This window comes from Balaenoptera acutorostrata, chromosome 5 (genome assembly GCF_949987535.1).
Source record: "Balaenoptera acutorostrata chromosome 5, mBalAcu1.1, whole genome shotgun sequence".
Taxonomy (NCBI): Eukaryota; Metazoa; Chordata; class Mammalia; order Artiodactyla; family Balaenopteridae; genus Balaenoptera; species Balaenoptera acutorostrata.
In genome coordinates this window covers 26,421,947-26,440,129 of record NC_080068.1, presented here as the reverse complement: position 1 = coordinate 26,440,129, position 18,183 = coordinate 26,421,947, and positions in this window count along the sequence as shown.

The following is an 18,183-nucleotide window of genomic DNA, read 5'->3' as shown; positions in this document are numbered from 1 at the left end:
GTCATGACTTGTCTTGTGTAGCCTCCCTCCCACCCTAACCCTTTTCTGGTTCTTAGTTCTTCCTTTGTTTTCTTAACCCTGCCCTTCAAGGCCGGTGTTCAGAGTCCTGCTCTAGCTCTCAGCAAGGCCAATCTCTCTGCAAACACAATCACATTTAATTGTTAGTGGATTGTTGTAGAAATCCTCCTGGTTGTCAGTGAATTTCAGAGGAGGACCCACAAGATGCAGATGGCTCCCGTCCTTTCCATAGTGGCACGTTTGAGGCGTGGTGGTGCCTTTGGTACTTATTGGACGGCTGCGGCTAGAAAAGTTTGAAATGAGAATGCTTAGTGATTTATGTTCTCAGAAACCAGGAAGTGCTGGAACCAAGGGTTTTATTTTGTGAGGAGGTTTCCTCCACGGTGACACTGCCTGAATGCCCACTCATTTTATCAAAATAATAAGGTTTCTGAAGGAACATAAAGAGCTCCTTTGAACTTCTACCAAGAGAGAAAGGAGGAGACATAAGGTCCTTGAAGATATCGCAGAGAATGGTCCCCCCGCCCCCCAGAGTGAAGTGAGGACGATACAGAACAAGAGAGGGTAGGAGAACAGAGAGGAAGAGAAAGCCTTCCACAGAGGAAGGAGAAAGCTGAGAAATAGAGGGCAGCTGAGAAGGGATGACAGGAGTCAGAAGCCCTGCCAGTACCTCTGGTCTTCGTGGAAAGACAGTGGAACCCGACAGCCTCCGCAGTGCGCGTGACCATGAGCAGGTTAACACTTCACAACAGGGCAGCGGGCAAGCGACTCAGTGGCCGCCAGTGAGGACTAATGAGCCATCGTCCATCCACAAAATGGGATGATTCTAGCTCTAAAAGGGAGGAAGGACTAGTTCTCTCTACCACTATAGAGCGATCTCCAGGATATAGGTACTTTTTAAAAAATAAGGTGAATAAAATCAGGTACAGTGTGCTACCATTTATCTAAGGCATGGATACAAATATATATACAGCTTTAAAAATCAACAGCAGGAGGATAAACTATGAAATTAAACAAAATGGTTACTAATGGGGGAAGTAGTAGGATGGGGAAAGGGATAGAAGTTGATCTTCTTGGTGTATACCTTGTTTTGTAGTTTTGATTTTGAAATCATGTACATACTTTACATAATTATAAAATAAAAAATTAAATTTAAAAACAATTCCTAAAAATAGAAATTAAAAAAAAGACACATGAACTTAACTCTGTATGAAGTTAGAGGCATAACCATACAGTAAGTAACTATTCTAAGTACCTTTAAAATGGTAATTTGATTGTAGCCCCTACAAGGATATTCTCTATGGGAAATTATAGAACAAGGCTGTTGGTTTATTCAACAATGAAAACAACAAAATTTGCGAGGAAAATAAGAGGAAGAGATGAGAGGGAAACCCATAGACTTAAAAAGTCTGAGGACGCACATCTGAGTGAATTGAAATGTAGGGACCATATTTGGATTCTGATTAAAACATTCTAGGGCTTCCCTGGTGGCGCAGTGGTTGAGAATCTGCCTGCTAATGCAGGGGACACGGGTTCGAGCCCTGGTCTGGGAAGATCCCACATGCCACGGAGCAGCTGGGCCCGTGAGCCACAATTGCTGAGCCTGCGCGTCTGGAGCCTGTGCCCCGCGACGGGAGGGGCCGCGATAGAGAAAGGCCCGCGCACCGCGATAGAGAAAGGCCCGCGCACCGCGATGAAGAGTGGCCCCCGCTTGCCGCAACTGGAGAAAGCCCTCGCACGAACCGAAGACCCAACACAGCCAAAAATAAATAAATAAATAAATAAATAAATAAATAAGAAAATCCTTTAAAAAAAAAAAAAAAAACATTCTAACAGAAATTGTTCTAAGTAATGTAAAAAACAAAACATTCTAAGACAATTCCGGAAATCTGGAGGCTGACTGAAATTTCATGGTGTTAAGAAACTATTGTTAATTTTTTAGGTGTGACCATTTTATTCTGGTTAAGTTTATTTTAGAAAGAATTCTTAGGATTTAGTGGTACAAATGGATATATTTAAGGATGAAACGATGCCTGGGATTTCTTCAAAATAATCCCAAGGCGGAGGGAAGGTGAGTGACAGGTATATGAACGTTCATCGTACATCTTATCTTTTTGTATCTTTGAAATTTTCCAGTCTAAAAAGTAAGTTTTGTACAGGGCAGCAGGAGAGAGAAAATTCTCATTAGCAAGTTATATTAGTAGGGTATTCTTCACACAATTGGGGCTTTTTCTTAGAGTATCTGTGACTCCGGGAGATTCAAACCTCTAAAGATAATGTACCCTTTCAGGTCACAGGAGAATGACAATGCCTTTAAGGATGTCAGAATTCAGAGTTTCAAGGGCCAGCTGATTTTAAAACTGGCCTCAGTACTCATTTTCCTCATTTATTTCCTTTTTTCTGTTGCCAGTACCAATTCAGCCTGATACCATTGTTTTGCCAATTCATGCCAAGGCTATTATAGTAACTACCTTATTATTTCTTCCCTTAGCATAAGGCTAATAGAACAGAATTATCTCTATTGTAAACACACTTAAGACCTCCCTAAACATTGATGTTTTTAAAAGGTCTAACCAAAAAGTCATAGAATGGAGAGGCACTATTGATTAAAAACACTTTACACCAGTGATCAGAATGTATTTACACTTACTGTCTGGTTAGATAAATGGTTATTTCTTTAGAAAAAATTGAAAAAATACAATTACATGAAACAAAATTCAAAAAAATACCCAAAAAATACTGTAAAAAACAAGTCTTCCTTCTATCTCTATCCACCCCCCCCCACCCCCGCCCAGTTCTCTCCCTGGAAACATTAATGCTAACAGTTTATTGTGTATTCCTCCAGCGATATTGTAAATATATTTGCAGAAAACATAATTATATATCACAAATGGTAGTAAATTAAGTATAGTTATTGAGTAATCCTTAACTTTCCCTAATCTGTGATTTTTCAGGGCTCCTTTTTACTTCTGGACTATCATTTACACAATCAGCACAGACAATTCTGAAAAGATCTTTGCCTCACGTTTATTTTTTTCTTTGGTTTTGAAAAATTCTTGATCTCGACAACTGGAGCATTTCATTTTTTCCAGATAAATAATCACAGGCCAGTGTAAATAAGAATTAAAACTAGCATATACCTGAATCCACTGATGGATTTCCGTGAATATTTTGCTTTGGGTTCTAGCAGTGTCCTAAAATTGACAGTTAAAAACAGTGATAAAACTAGACAATCCTGCCTTTGCCTCTTGTCTCCCTAGTTTCAGAATTGTGAGTTCTTAGGAAGACCAAAACCATGGGGATTTTTAATAAAAGGTATCTTGACTTAAGTGACAGTGTGTTTGTTAGATCCACCACTGCAAGATGGGGAAGGCCAGAGATTGGGGAATAGGTAGGAAAGAGAGAATGGCAAAGGAGGGCGTCACTCCCTTTGCAAGCCTATCCTTCTCGGATCCTGGATTCTAGCTTCTCTTCTTTTTTTTTTTTTTTTTTTAAAGGATTTTCTTAGTTATTTATTTATTTATTTTTGGCTGTGTTGGGTCTTCGGCTCGTGCGAGGGCTTTCTCCAGTTGCGGCAAGCGGGGGCCACTCTTCATCGCGGTGCGGGGACCGCCCTTCATCGCGGTGCGCGGGCCTCTCTCTATCGCGGCCCCTCCCGTCGCGGGGCACAGGCTCCAGACGCGCAGGCTCAGCAATTGTGGCTCACGGGCCCAGCTGCTCCGTGGCATGTGGGATCTTCCCAGACCAGGGCTCGAACCCGTGTCCCCTGCATTAGCAGGCAGATTCTCAACCACTGCGCCACCAGGGAAGCCCCTAGCTTCTCTTCTTAACATCTGTCCTTGGAGACAGGACTGTACTGCCTACCGCCCTGCCTCACAACAGCCCTTTAAGGTCGTGGGTGCAGCAGTGCCCTCAGCAGTGGCAGCTGCTTAAAGAAAGACTAATCGTTCAAGTTTTCGAGTTGGTCGATTTAGGTTCCTACCACATGCATAATACAAGATACTTATATCAACCAATAATTATGTATATCATTAGATCAATTCTCAATTATCATTAAAACTATTAAATAATATTTTGCATAAAACTGCACCTTAAGCTATGAAGTAAAATCATAAAAATCCAGCAGCAGTTCTCAAGCCTGCCACCCCAATCTCTTGTTCCTTCCTTATTTCCTTTTCCTCTCCCCACTCCCTTTTTCTTTCTTCTCAGCAGTTCAGCTAGTCGGTAAGAAATTGTCATTCCATCCTCAAGCACAGGGAAGATCTAAACCTGGCCTCAGGCCCGGCCTACTCCACGTTGTCTCTTTCTATGTGGAAGACCAGGTTAAACTTACTAAAGAAAGTAGTTGTACCTACTCAGAAAATTCATGGGCAGAACATCTAAGCAAATTAAATATGGGCTACAACAATGCACGATTCTAAAAGTCAAAGAGTCCAAGAATCAAATAAATGCCAAACAGAAGCCACACGAGTTTAAAGATAACTAAAATTGCTAAAAAATTACTACTCTTTCCCTATGGATTTTGACTCTGCCTTGTAATTAAACAGATTAAGGCACAACTGAGCCAAATACTTTTTCCCCATTTAATAAAAAATCTAGTGCCTACTCTACCCAAATGGAAATTTTTACACATTATCTTACTCTGTCATTTGAAGTGCTATATATATAAATTCTTATATATAAGTTATATATTATATATATAATATAATTCTTATATATAAATTATAAATTCTAATAGGATACAATATAATACAATATAATATAATAGATATACATTACTTTAGTATAGAATTACTATTATCTATAAGTCCTAATTCCAAATTTCTAGGAAGGAAATCTAATTTGTTCACCTTGGGTGGGATGTCAATTCTCGACCCAGTTATGCCCAGGGTCTTGGTTGGGCGCACATCCCCCAAAGCATGAAGTACTTCCATCCACTTATCCTCATGCATGCTTGCTCCTTGTCATACCATCCAGACACTTCTTGACCAATTAGGTCTATCAACTTCTTCAAGATTCATAATTCTTAGCTCTCAGAAAATGAGCCTGCCTAACACGACCTTGTGTTCAGTTTCATGTGCATCTATTTAGTGCCTACTAAATGTCAGATGATACGGTAGACATTGGGATGCAAAGGTGAAGGCATTCTTTTAGAGGGAATTCAATCTATTTGCAGACAGTCGTATCCCCAAATATACAAAATTAACAATAGGCTGTCTTCATGTACTCGACACTTTAACGAAGATTGTGTTAAACATACCTTTTGTTGGAAACTGAAATGGCAAAAGATTACATCAATCAATTTATTTAAAGTATGAAAATTAAAACCACCTCCCCACTTAGAAATGGTGTATCAGAGAATAGTCATGTGTCTCCTTGTTAGCAGCTCTCTTAAATTTCTATGGAGAGAGTAAAATAATTGAATAATGTGAGGCTTGGGGTTATCACTGAAGTCTTGCCAACTGTAATCATACTTTTTTTAAAAATGAAGATCCTTTTTATAAAAAATACTATTACTCTCATTGTTCTTCTTCAAAACCACGCCTCCAGGGTACTAGGTGTTGTTAACTGACACTGCGTTGCCTAGAAAATAGAGATGTGGATTGTTTAAGGCACTTGTTCTGAGTCAATAGTAGATCTGGGAAGAGAATTTATTTGCCAGATGGCAGCCAATCTATTATTTTGTCTCTAGTATTTAACACAAACTCAGCCCTTTGCATACTTATAAATGTCTACCCATGATGTTCCAACAAGGGATAGTGGAATATTCAAAAACTGTTCCAGACAATTGCTGACCTGTTTATATCGGCAGCCAGTGTCCTGGCTGAAGACACAATAGAATATTCTGGGCAGTCAGTTCCCAAAGCAAGATTCTTAGTTTAGCTTGGAATTTTTCCCCAATACTATTTTGTCGGGATTCAGGGGAGGGCAGTAGAGATTGAGAGGCAAGTTTTGTATTATTACCATTATTATTACTTTTCTTTTGTGTTCATCTTAGCCATGGGTGAAGAAAGTAATAAACTTGTCTCTGACCATTGGCTGGTTTGATTATGCAGTTGCTTCTATTATTACCGAAAGCTGAGAGGGTAGAAATTATCCAAGGCAAGAAACTCTTCAGCAGAGACATACAGGAGTGTACCATCAATTACAACAGCAAATTACTTGTCCATGTTTTGAACCTAGATTTTAATATTTTCCTCATTAACTCTGGACCATGTTTAAGAACAAACTGCTCCAGACAGAACCAAATTAAGGTCAAACCTGTCCTTCACACCTGAAAATGATGAAGTTCTCAGGAAATATAAGCTGTCAAAATTACAGCATGAATAGTGTTTATAAACATGTGCCTGGGAATTAGCCAAGTATAGATGATCCTGGAGAAACTGAATGGCAGCAGTGCACTCTACTGGAATATTGTGAGGTAGCAAGGTCACATACCATAAGGCAGACATCCTGAAAAATATTCACTTCTATTATTGTCTGTTTAAAGAAACTAGGGTCAGTGCTAGGAAGTAGAGGACAGAACCCAAGGAGTAAAAATAAACTTAAAAAGAAGACAAGATGTTCTAAAAGGGCAAGTAAACATTATGAGTTATTTCCTTTCTTATAGCCATGGACAGACTGTTTAATAAGTGGTCAACAGGAGCAGCATTAAAATAAGTCTATTGCTCTGTTGCCTTAATAATGGGGAAGTCTTTAATATTGTTACAAGTTCCCCTTTCAGAAGTCATATATGGTCCATTCTCTACATAGAATTGAGCCTGAAATTTCCAGGAAGATGGATACCCAGAAGTTTTTTCTTAAACATTTTCATTTATTTCATAGAGAATAGACATGTATTTAATTTTTTATAAGGGTATCCAGATGATGGTTAGTTAGGATGGGAAGGAAGCATAAAATTATAAGATGTAGTTTACCACCAGTATGGTTCATCACTATTTTTTAGGGTTGTACTGTTCATTATGGTAGCCACTGACCGCTTAAATGAGGCCACTGACCATGTAAAATGTGGTTAGTGTACCTGAGGGACTGACATTTTAATTTAATTTAAAATTTAAAATAGATACTCGATTTAGATGTATGCAAACAGTTCATTCTCATCCTCTCCAGTTTTCTTCAACTCTCTTAAGTCCATCATCCAGCCTTGGGGCTCTCAGAGTAGCTTCTTAACTGCTTTCTGGCCTTTAGTTTTACACTCTGCTAGGCCAGTCTCAAAAAAATGCCAGTTATAATGAAATTTTTCATTGTTTTTTGAAGTATAAAAGACATACAGAAAAGTACAAAATTATAAGTATGCAGTTTGATATGTTATCATAAAGTGAACACAACTGATAAATGAACAGCTAGGTAAGACATAGACCGTGAATTATACCACAGAAGTCTCCATTCATGATTCTTTGTGATCACTTCCCCCTCCCCTTCTCCAAAGGTAACATCCATACTTTTTTTTTTTTAAATTAATTAATTAATTAATTAATTTTTGGCTGTGTTGGGTCTTCGTTTCTGTGTGAGGGCTTTCTCTAGTCGCGGCGAGTGGGGGCCACTCTTCATCGCTGTGTGCGGACCTCTCACTGTCGCGGCCTCTCTTGTGGTGGAGCACAGGCTCCAGACACGCAGGCTCAGTAGTTGTGGCTCACGGGCTCAGTTGCTCCGCGGCATGTGGGATCTTCCCAGACCAGGGCTCGAACCCGTGTCCCCTGCATTGGCAGGCAGACTCTCAACCACTGCGCCACCAGGGAAGCCCTAACATCCATACTTCTTACATCCACAGACTGCCTGCTTTATATTAATGGTTTGTTTTCCTTAAATTTTGCTTGTGGAATTCATCCATGTTGTAACGTGTATCTGGAGTTCATTCATTTTCACTGCTGTATAGGTATCTAACATATGATATACCACAATTCATTTATCTATTCTACTCTTCATAAACACTTTGATTAGTTCAACTTTTAGACCATTATGATTTATATTACATTAAACCTTTTAAAATGTGTTTTGTGAACACATTTCTGTAGAATCTATTCCTAGCAGTGAGTTACTGGGTAATAGAGTACTCATAGGTTCAGTTTTTGAAGATACTGCTGGTTTTCCAAAATGGTTTTATCAATCCATACTCCTGTAAGTATGAGACTTTACATTCTACATCCTCATCAATATTTGATATTGTCAATCTTTTAAAGTTGATTCATTTTATGAGCATTTAATGGTGTACCATTGTGGTTTTATTTAGATTTTCTGATGATTAATGAAGACCAGTATCTTTTTGTATGTTTCTTAGAAATTTGTTGTCTTTTGAAGTTCCTGCTTCTCTTTTCCTCATTTTTCTGTGGATTGTCTTTTTTTTTTTTAATTTGTAGTTCTTTATATATTCACTTATGAGTTGCAAATATCTTCCACTCCATGGCTTTTTCATCCGGAATGGTATCTTTGAGGAGCAGAAGTTTTTCATTTTATGTTATCCATTTTATCATTGTTTTTCTTCATGACAAGGGCTTTTTGGGTCCTTTTAAAGAAATCTTTCCATATTCCTAGGTTTTGAAGATATTCTACTAAATAATCTTTAAGAAGTGTTATTTTGCCTTTCAGTTTAGATTTATAATCCATCTGAAATATATTTTTGTATATAGTGTGAGGTAAGGGTTAAGTCTCTTTTATTTTATACAATTATCCAATTGCCCCACTATAATTTATTGAAAAGGCCATCCTTTCCTCACTGCTCTGAAGTGCCACCTTTGTCTGTGGTGACCAACTTATACTAATTTTCCTTGTTTTAGCTCTGAAAGTTCTATATCCTGGGAACAGCCTCAGGCTCAGGCAAACTAGGATGGATGGTTATCTTACTATTGTCATAAATCATGTGTGCATAAGTATGGGTCTATTTCTGGATTCTCTTTTCTGAACAGAATAATAAGCCCATTCTGTCTTAATTAGTTTTATAATAAACCTTGTTATCCTATAAAGAAAGTCATCCTATCTTCTTCATTTCCAAGAGAGTCTTGGCTATTTTTAGAATTTTTTCATTTCTATTTTAGAATCAGCTTTTCAATTAATATAAAGAAAAATTCCAAGATTGGGAATGAATTGATTCTATAGGTCAGTGTGAGGAAAATTAGGTATTTATAATATTGAGTTTTCCAAAGCCATGAATTGTTTAGGTCTTCTTTAATTTCCTAAGTAATGTTTTTTAGTATTCTTTGTGAAGGTCTTGTGTATCTATTGTTAAGTGTTTAAAAAACTGATTTTTTTATATTGTTGTATGTATCATTATTTGATTTCATATTCTAATACTTATTCCTGATATATAAATATACATTTGAATTTGGTATATTGGCTTTATGTTCAGGTAACTTGCTAAACTCGCTTATTAATTTTAAATTTTTATATGTAAGTTAAACATTCTTAATTATTTTGGATTTTCTACATAAGCAGATGGCTGGCTCATAGGCTGTAGTTTGCCAAATTGTGCTGTAGTCCATGTTTATACTTCTTTTCCTGGAAGGGAGTCTCGTCTGTCTGTATGGTATGTTGGATGCATGGTGGATGCAGCAGGAGGTCCAAATTGCTGCTCATGGGCACAGTGTGAGTCTTGAGCTTTCTAAAGCTATCCCTCCTTTCTTGGATATTGAGTCAATTGTGCCAAATCTATTTCAGCACTCTTTATTTCTTTGTGTAAATCCAAGTTTCCATCTAGTATCATTTTTCTTCAGCCTGGAGAATTTTCTTTCTTTTTTTAAAATAAATTTACTTATTTATTTTTTTGGCTGCATTGGGTCTTCGTTGCTACGTGGTTTTCTCTAGTTGCGGCGAGCAGGGGTTACTCTTCATTGTGGTGCGCGGGCTTCTCATTGCAGTGGCTTCTCACTGCAGAGCACACGCTCTAGGCACGCAGGCTTCAGTAGTTGCAGCATGTGAGTTCAGTAGTTGTGGCTCTCGTGCTCTAGAGCACAGGCTCAGTAGTTGTGGCACATGGGCTTAGTTGTTCCACAGCATGTGGGATCTTCCCAGACCAGGGATTGAACCCGTGTCCCCTGCGTTGGCAGGTGGATTCTCAACCACTGCGCCACCAGGGAAACCAAGAATTTTCTTTAACATATCATGTAGTGCAAATACTAAAAAAAAAAAAATTCTCAGCTTTTGTCTAAAAATGTCTATTTTACCTTCATTTTGAATGACATTTTCACTGGTATAATACAGCAAATATTCATTAGGCAGTTTTTTCTTTCTGTACTTTTTAGATGATTCCATTGCCTTCCAGCTTGCATGTTTTCTAGTAAGAAGACTGCTGTTTTTCTGATGTTTTTCTATATCAGGGATCACAGACTTCTTCTGTAAAGTACTTTAATAACTATGTTTGGCTTTCCAGGATAAATGGTCTCTGTCACAACTACTCAACTCTGCCATTGTAGTGTAAAAACTGCCGTAGACAACAGGTAAACAAATAGGTGTGTCAGTGTTCCAATAAAATTTTATTTATGAAAAACAGGAGGCATGATAGATTTGGCTTGAGGGCTGTATATAGTGTGCTAACCTCTGTTCCATATGTAATGTGTTCTTTTTCCCCAGTTGCTTTTAAGAATTTCTCTTTATCACTGTTTTTAACAAATTTGATTATGGTGTGACTTAGTGTAGTTTCTTTTTTTCTTTTTTTAATGATTCTTTTTTTTGGCTGCGTTGGGTCTTTGTTGCTGTGTACGGGCTTTCTCTAGTTGCAGCGATCGGGGGCTACTCTTTGTTGTGGTGCACGGGCTTCTCATTGTGGTGGCTTCTCTTGTTGTGGAGCATGGGCTCTAGGCACGTGGGCTTCAGTAGTCATGGCATGCAGGCTCAGTAGTCGTGGTGCATGGGCTTAGTTGCTCCGTGGCATGTGGGATCTTCCTGGACCAGGGCTCGAACCTGTGTTCCCTGCCTTGGCAGGCAGATTCCTAACCACTGAGCCACCAGGGAAGCCCAGTGTAGTTTCTTTTATGTTTATTCTGCTGATGGTTTGTTGAGCTTCTTGGATTTCCCATTTCTTTATTCATACTTTTTGTTCATTTTGTTCATATTTTTCTTTACATTCTTTTAAGCTCCTAGTTTGTCAATTCCTTCCTTTCCATAATTTCTGAGTCTGTTTCTATTGATTGGTTTTTCTTCTTGGTATGAGTCATATTTTCCTCCTTTGAATGCCTAATAATTTTTTTATCAGATCCTGAATATTGTGAATTTTATTTTCTTAAGTACTGGGTTTGTCGTATTACTTTAAAGAGTGTTGGATTTTGTTCTGCATGCAGTTAAATTACTTACAGATGAGTTTGATCCTTTGAAAGTCAGCTTTTTTTTCCTCCCCCAAAATTTAAGTGTTTATTAAGAGTTAAATATAAACATTGACCTATTGTTTTATAGAAAAATAGGGTCTTTGGGGAAATGTTTGTACCTGGATTATGGTTATATGTTTGTGTAACATGATTTAGTGGGGTGCAGGGTCTTTCGCAGGAAGAGTAGAAGAAGGAGATTGGAAAGAACATCCTGTAATTGTAACAGGGAAATGATAAAAGAAAATTTCACACATTGAAATATAAGGAAGTCATTCTGGCTTATACATGAGTTAACTTGAATTTTATGCTAACTAAAATAGCCTGTCTGTGTTAAGACCTGCTTTTAATCTTTGTTGCTATAGAGGATCAGCTTTTAAGGCTAATTTAGCTCCATTACTAAGCCATGGTCTTTTCAAGAAGAAGCACAAGACACAACCCAGGACAAAAGGGGAGACTAGTCAGTTTGGGAGGTTTTTATGAGAAGGCTTGAGCATATTGACAGGTGAGCAGCAATTAGTCAAATGAAAACAGGGAGGGAAAAGTGGGGTGAGGGGAATGGTGTGCTATACTGAGACTTGCATGTGCAAAAGCCTAGATATGGCAAGTATATAATGTTGTCTGAATAAGAACTATGCAAGGTCCAATATGACTTGGGAGGACAGAAAAGGAAGAATGGAAGAAATAAGGCTAGTAAACAGAGATTAAACATGTGTAGCAAATGAGTTTGCTCAGAACCGTGTTTCTCAACCATACAAGTTTTAGCAAAGCAGGTCTCACTTTTTTTTTTTTTTGAATAATGTTTGGAGTGCAAAAGAATAATTGATACAGATTATAGAAATTTTATTTCATTAAGTTTATTGCAAGCCCTTATTAATATGTAATTTGCTTAGGTCTTTTGCTCACATTTTTCTCCTACTTGTTACTGGCCCTCTGTCAGAGCATTGACTTCGGAGTTCTGAAGACCTGGATTAAAATCTCAATTATGATTTAAAAAAATCTCAATTTCTGATTATATAGCTGCATAATTTTGAGCAAGTTCCTTAATCTGAGTCTTCACTTTCTTTATCCACAAAAGGGTAAGGGAGGGTAAAGGTATGAACTCACTTACAGGGCTGATATAAGTTAAAAAGACATATAAATATCTATTAGTATCCAGCACATGATAGACACTCAACATGTTAGTGTCCTTGGATAAAAGCCCTAGAGAAAACAACTCCTTTTCTAACCCAGAAGTTCTCAACCAAGGTTGCACATTTAAATCATGTGAGGAACTTCAGAAAATATTGGTGCCCAGTCCCCATGTAATTTAATAGGCCTGGGGCAGGACCAGGGCCAGGCATGGTATTATTTTTTAAAAGCTTTCCAAGTGTTTCTAACATAATACAAGGTTGAAAACTGCTGATCTGGCCGGGAAAGGCTGACCTTTTTATCCCTCTGAAATCAAGACGTGTGTGTGTGTGTGAGTGTGTGTGTGTGTGTCTAGCATACAAAGCAAAACTTGAAAATATGAGATTTATTAAGAGAAAAATGACTGCAGGCCATAACTGACACTGATGAGAGCTGGCTACACACTTGGCTGACTTCTTAGAGTCTATTTTTAATTTTAAATCCACATTGGTTATGTAACACTGTGGATAAAGGTTTTACATAACAAATCCCTTTGATTTTGTAAAGCCCAGATAGTTAATTTGTTGAATAAAACTCTTTATTTCTTTAAAACTATTTCTATAGCAAAATTTCTTTTCATACAGGAAAACTGCAGTTTCTTTATAAGCTAACTTTTTCCTTTTTTTTTTAAAGAACTGTTTACTTTGAATCCTTGCTTTTTAAATTATTTATTTATTTATTTATTTTTGGCTGTGTTGGGTCTTCGTTTCTGTGCGAGGGCTTTCTATAGTTGCGGCAAGCGGGGGCCACTCTTCATCGCGGTGCGCGGGCCTCTCACTATCGTGGCCTCTCTTGTTGTGGAGCACAGGCTCCAGACGCGCAGGCTCAGTAATTGTGGCTCACGGGCCTAGTGCGATCTTCCCAGACCAGGGCTCAAACCCCTGTCCCCTGCATTGGCAGGCAGATTCACAACCACTGCGCCACCAGGGAAACTCCCTTGCTTTTTTAAATCCCTCATTCATTTTGAGGTTCATTCACTTCCAAAAAGGACTCTGTAAGAAAATTAGCTTAGTAAAACAAAAAATAAGGCTAACATTATAATGATATGACAGTTTGGTAAATGCTTAAGAATATATATATATGGAAGAACTTATATTTTAGAGTTCTTTTTTAAGCTTCATTGGGTTAAATTTTTTTGGCTTATCTTTTTCTTTATTTTTAAATTTTCTTTATTTATTTTTTAAATTGAAGTATAGTTGATTTACAATGTTGTGTTAGTTTCAGGTGTACAGCAAAGTGATTCAGTTTTTCAGATTCTTTTCCAATATATGTTATTATAAAATACTGAGTAGAGTTCCTTATGCTATACAGTAGGTCCTTGTTGGTTATCTATTTTATATATATACAGTAGTGTGTATATGTTACTCCCAAACTCCTAATCTATCCCTCCCTCCATCTTTCCACTTTGGTTACCATAAGTTTGTTTCCTTTGTCTGCAAGTCTCTTTCTGTTTTGTAAATAAGTTCATTTGTATCATTTTTTTAGATTCTGCATACAAGCGATATCATGATATTTGTCTTTCTCTGACTTATTTCACTTAGTATGATAAACCCTAGGTCCATCCACATTGTTGCAAATAGCAATATTTCATTCTTTTTTATGGCTTTTTTATACAATGGAGTGATATTCCATTGTATTGATATATATATACCACATCTTCTTTATCCATTCATCTGTTGATGCACACTTAGTTGGCTTCCATGTCTTGGCTATTGCTAATAGTGCTGCTATGAACATTGGGGTGCATGCATATTTTCGAATTATGGTTTTATCCAGATATATGCCCAGGAGTGGGATTGCAGGGTCATATGGTAGCTCCATTTTTAGTTTTTAAAGGAACCTCCACACTGTTTTCCATAGTGGTTCTACTAATTTACATTCCCACCAACAGTGTAGTGTTCCCTTTTCTCCACACCCTCTCCAGCATTTATTATTTGTAGACTTTTTGATGATAGCCATTCTGACTGGTGTGAGATGATACCCCATTGTGGTTTTGACTTACATTTCTCTAATAATTAGCAGTATTGAGCATCTTTTCATGTGATTGACCATCTGTGTGTCTTCTTTGGAGAAATGTCTATTTAGATCTTCTGCCCATTTTTTGATTGGGTTGTTTGTTTTTTTTGATATTGAGCTGTATGAGCTGTCTGTATGTTTTGGAGATTAATCCCTTGTTAGTCACACTGTTTGCAGATATTTTCTCGCATTCTCTAGGTTGTTTTTTTCATTTTGTTTATGGTTTCTTTTGCTGTGCGAAAGCTTTTAAGTTTAATTATGTCACATTTGTTTATTTTTGTTTTTATTTCCATTACTCTAGGAGATGGATCCAAAAAGATATTGCTGTGATTTGTGTCAAAGAGTGTTCGGCCTATGTTATCCTCTAAGAGTTTTATAGTATCGGGCCTTACATTTAGGTCTTTAATCCATTTTGAGTTTATTTTTGTTTATGGTGTTAGAGAATTTTCTAATTTCATTCTTTACATGTAGCTGTCCAGTTTTCCCAGCACCACTTATTGAAGAGACTGTCTTTTCTCCATTGAATGTTCTTGCCTCCTTTGTTGTAAGTGTGTGGGTTTGGTTCTGGGCTTTCTATCCTGTTCCATTGATCTATAAGTCTGTTTTTGTGCCAGTACCATACTGTTTTGATTACTGTAGCTTTGTAGTGTAGTCTGATGCCAGGGAGCCTGATTCCTCCAGCTCCATTTTTCTTTCTCAAGATCATTTGGTGATTCAGAGTCTTTTGTGTTTCCATACAAATTTTTTTTTTCTTTTTAAATAGCACTGCAATGATACCAGGCTTGAGAGTGAGCTGCTCTTTATTTTATTTTATTTTTATTTTTATTTTTGGCTGTGTTGGGTCTTCGTTTCTGCATGAGGGCTTTCTCTAGTTGTGGCAAGTGGGGGCCACTCTTCATCGCTGTGCATGGGCCTCTCACTATCGTGGCCTCTCTTGTTGCGGAGCACAGGCTCCAGATGCGCAGGCTCAGTAGTTGTGGCTCACGGGCCCAGTCGCTCCACGGCATGTGGGATCGTCCCAGACCAGGGCTCAAACCCGTGTGCCCTGCATTGGCAGGCAGATTCTCAACCACTGCGCCACAAGGGAAGCCCCCCCCCCCCCGTACAAATTTTAAGATTTTCTTTTTTTTGCTCTAGAGCTGTGAAAAATGCCATTGGTAATTTGATAGGGATTGCATTGAATCTGTAGATTGCCTTGATAGGGATTGCATTGAATCTGTAGATTGCCTTGGGCAGTATGGTCATTTTAACAATATTGATTCTTCCAATTCAAGAACACAGTATATCTTTCAATCTGTTTGTGTCATCTTCAATTTCTTTCATCAGCATCTTATAGTTTTTGCAGTACAGGTCTTTTGCCTCCTTAGGGAGGTTTATTCCTAAGTATTTTATTCTTTTTGATGCAATGGTAAATGGGTTTATTTCCTTAATTTCTCTTTCTGATCTTTCATTGTTAGTTTATAGAAATACAACTGATTTCTCTGTGTTAATTTTGTATCCTGCAACTTTACAGAATTCACTGATAAGCTCTAGTAGTTTTCTGGTAGCATATTTAGGATTTTCTATGTATCTGTCATCTGCAAACAGCTACACTTTTACTGTCATAAATGGATGTTGAATTTTATCAAAAGCTTTTCCTGCATCTATTGAGGTGATCATATGGTTTTTATTCTTCAGTTTGTTAATGTGGTGTATCAAACCACTTGATTTGCAGAAGTTGAAAAATCCTTGTATGTCTGTGATAAATTCCACTTGATCATGGTGTATGATCCTTTTAACGTTTGTTGGATTCAGTTTGATAGTATTTTGTTGAGGATTTTTGCATCTAAGTTCATCAGTGATATTGGTGTGTAATTTTCTTTCTTTGTGGTATCTTTGCCTGGTTTTGGTATCAGGTTAATGCTGCCCTCATAGAATGAGCCTGGGAATGTTCCTTCCTGTGCAATATTTTGTAATAGTTCAGAAGGATAGATGTTAACTCGTCTCTAAATGTTTGATAGAATTCGCCTGTGAAGCCATCTGGTCCTGGGTTTTTGTTTGTTGGGAGTTTTAAAATCACAGATTAAATTTCGGCACTTGTAATTGGTCTGTTCATATTTTCTATTTCTTCCTGGTTCAGTCTTGGGAGATTGTACCTTTCTAAGAATTTGTCCATTTCTTCTATGTCCATTTTATTGGCATACAGTTGCTTGTGTTAGTCTCTTATTGTCCTTTGTACTTCTGTGGTGTCGGTTGTTAACTTCTCCTTTTTCATTTCTAATTTTGTTGATTCAGTCCCTCTCCCTTGTTTTTCTTGATGAGTTTGGCTGAAGGGTTATCAGTTTTGTTTATCTTTTCTAAGAACCAGCTTTTAGTTTCATTGATCTTTGCTATTGTTTTCTTTGTTTCCATTTCATTTATTTCTGCTCTGATCTTTATGATATTTTTCCTTCTACTAACTTTGGGGGTTTTTTTGCTCTTCTTTCTCTGGTTGCTTTAGGTTATTTGCTATTTTTCTTGTTTCTGAGGTAAGCTTGTATCACTATAAGCTTCCCTCTTAGAACTGCTTTTGCTGTGTCCCATTGGTTTTGGATCATTGTGTTTTCATTTTTATCTCTAGGTAATTTTTGATTTCCTGTTTGATTTCTTCAGTGATCCATTGGTTGTTTAGTAGCATATTGTTTAGCCTCCACGTGTTTGTTTTTTTACAGATTTTTTTCTTGTAGTTGATTTTCACTCATAGTGTTGTGGTCTGAAAAGATGCTTGATATGATTTCAATTTTCTTAAATTTACCAAGGCTTGCTTTGTGGCCCAGCGTGTGATCTACCTGGAGAATATTCTATGTACACTAGAAAAGAATGTGTATTCTGCTGCCTTCAGGTGGAATGCTCTATAAATATCACTTAAGTCCACCTGGTCTAATGTGTCATTTAAGGCCCGTGTTTCCCTTATTTGTTTTCTGTCTGGATGATCTTTCCATTGATGTAAGTGGGTTGTTAAAGTCCCCCACTATTACTGTGTTACTGTCAATTTCACCTTTTATGCCTATTAGCGTTTGCCTTATATATTGAGGTGCTCCTATGTTGGGTGCATATATATTTACAATTGTTATATCTTCTTTTTGGATTGATCCCTTGATCATTATGTAGTGCCCTTCTTTGTCTCCTGTAACAGTCTTTATTTTTAAGTCTATTTTGTCTGATATGAGTATTACTACTCTAGCTTTCTTTGATTTCCATTTGCATGGAATATCTTTTCCATCACCTTACCTTCAGCCTTTATGTGTCTCTAGATCTGAAGTGGGTGTCTTGTAGACAGCATATATATGGGTCTTGTGTTTTTATTCATTCAGCCAGTCTGTGTCTTTTGGTTGGAGCATTTAATCCCTTTACATTTGAGGTAATTATTGATATACACGTTCTTAATGCCATTTTGTTAATTGTTTTGGATTTGTTTTTGTAGATCTTTTTTCTTCCTTATCTCTTTTGTTCTCTTGCCTTGTGATTTGATGACTATTTTTAGTGCTGTGTTTGGATTCCATTTTCTTTTTTGTGTGTGTATCTATTATAGATTTTTGGTTTGTGGTTACCATGAGGTTTTGATATAACAGTGTCTATATATACATGATTATTCTAAGTTGCTGATCTCTTAATTTCAAATGCATTTAAAATATCCTGCATTTGTACTCTCCTGCTCTCATGATTACTG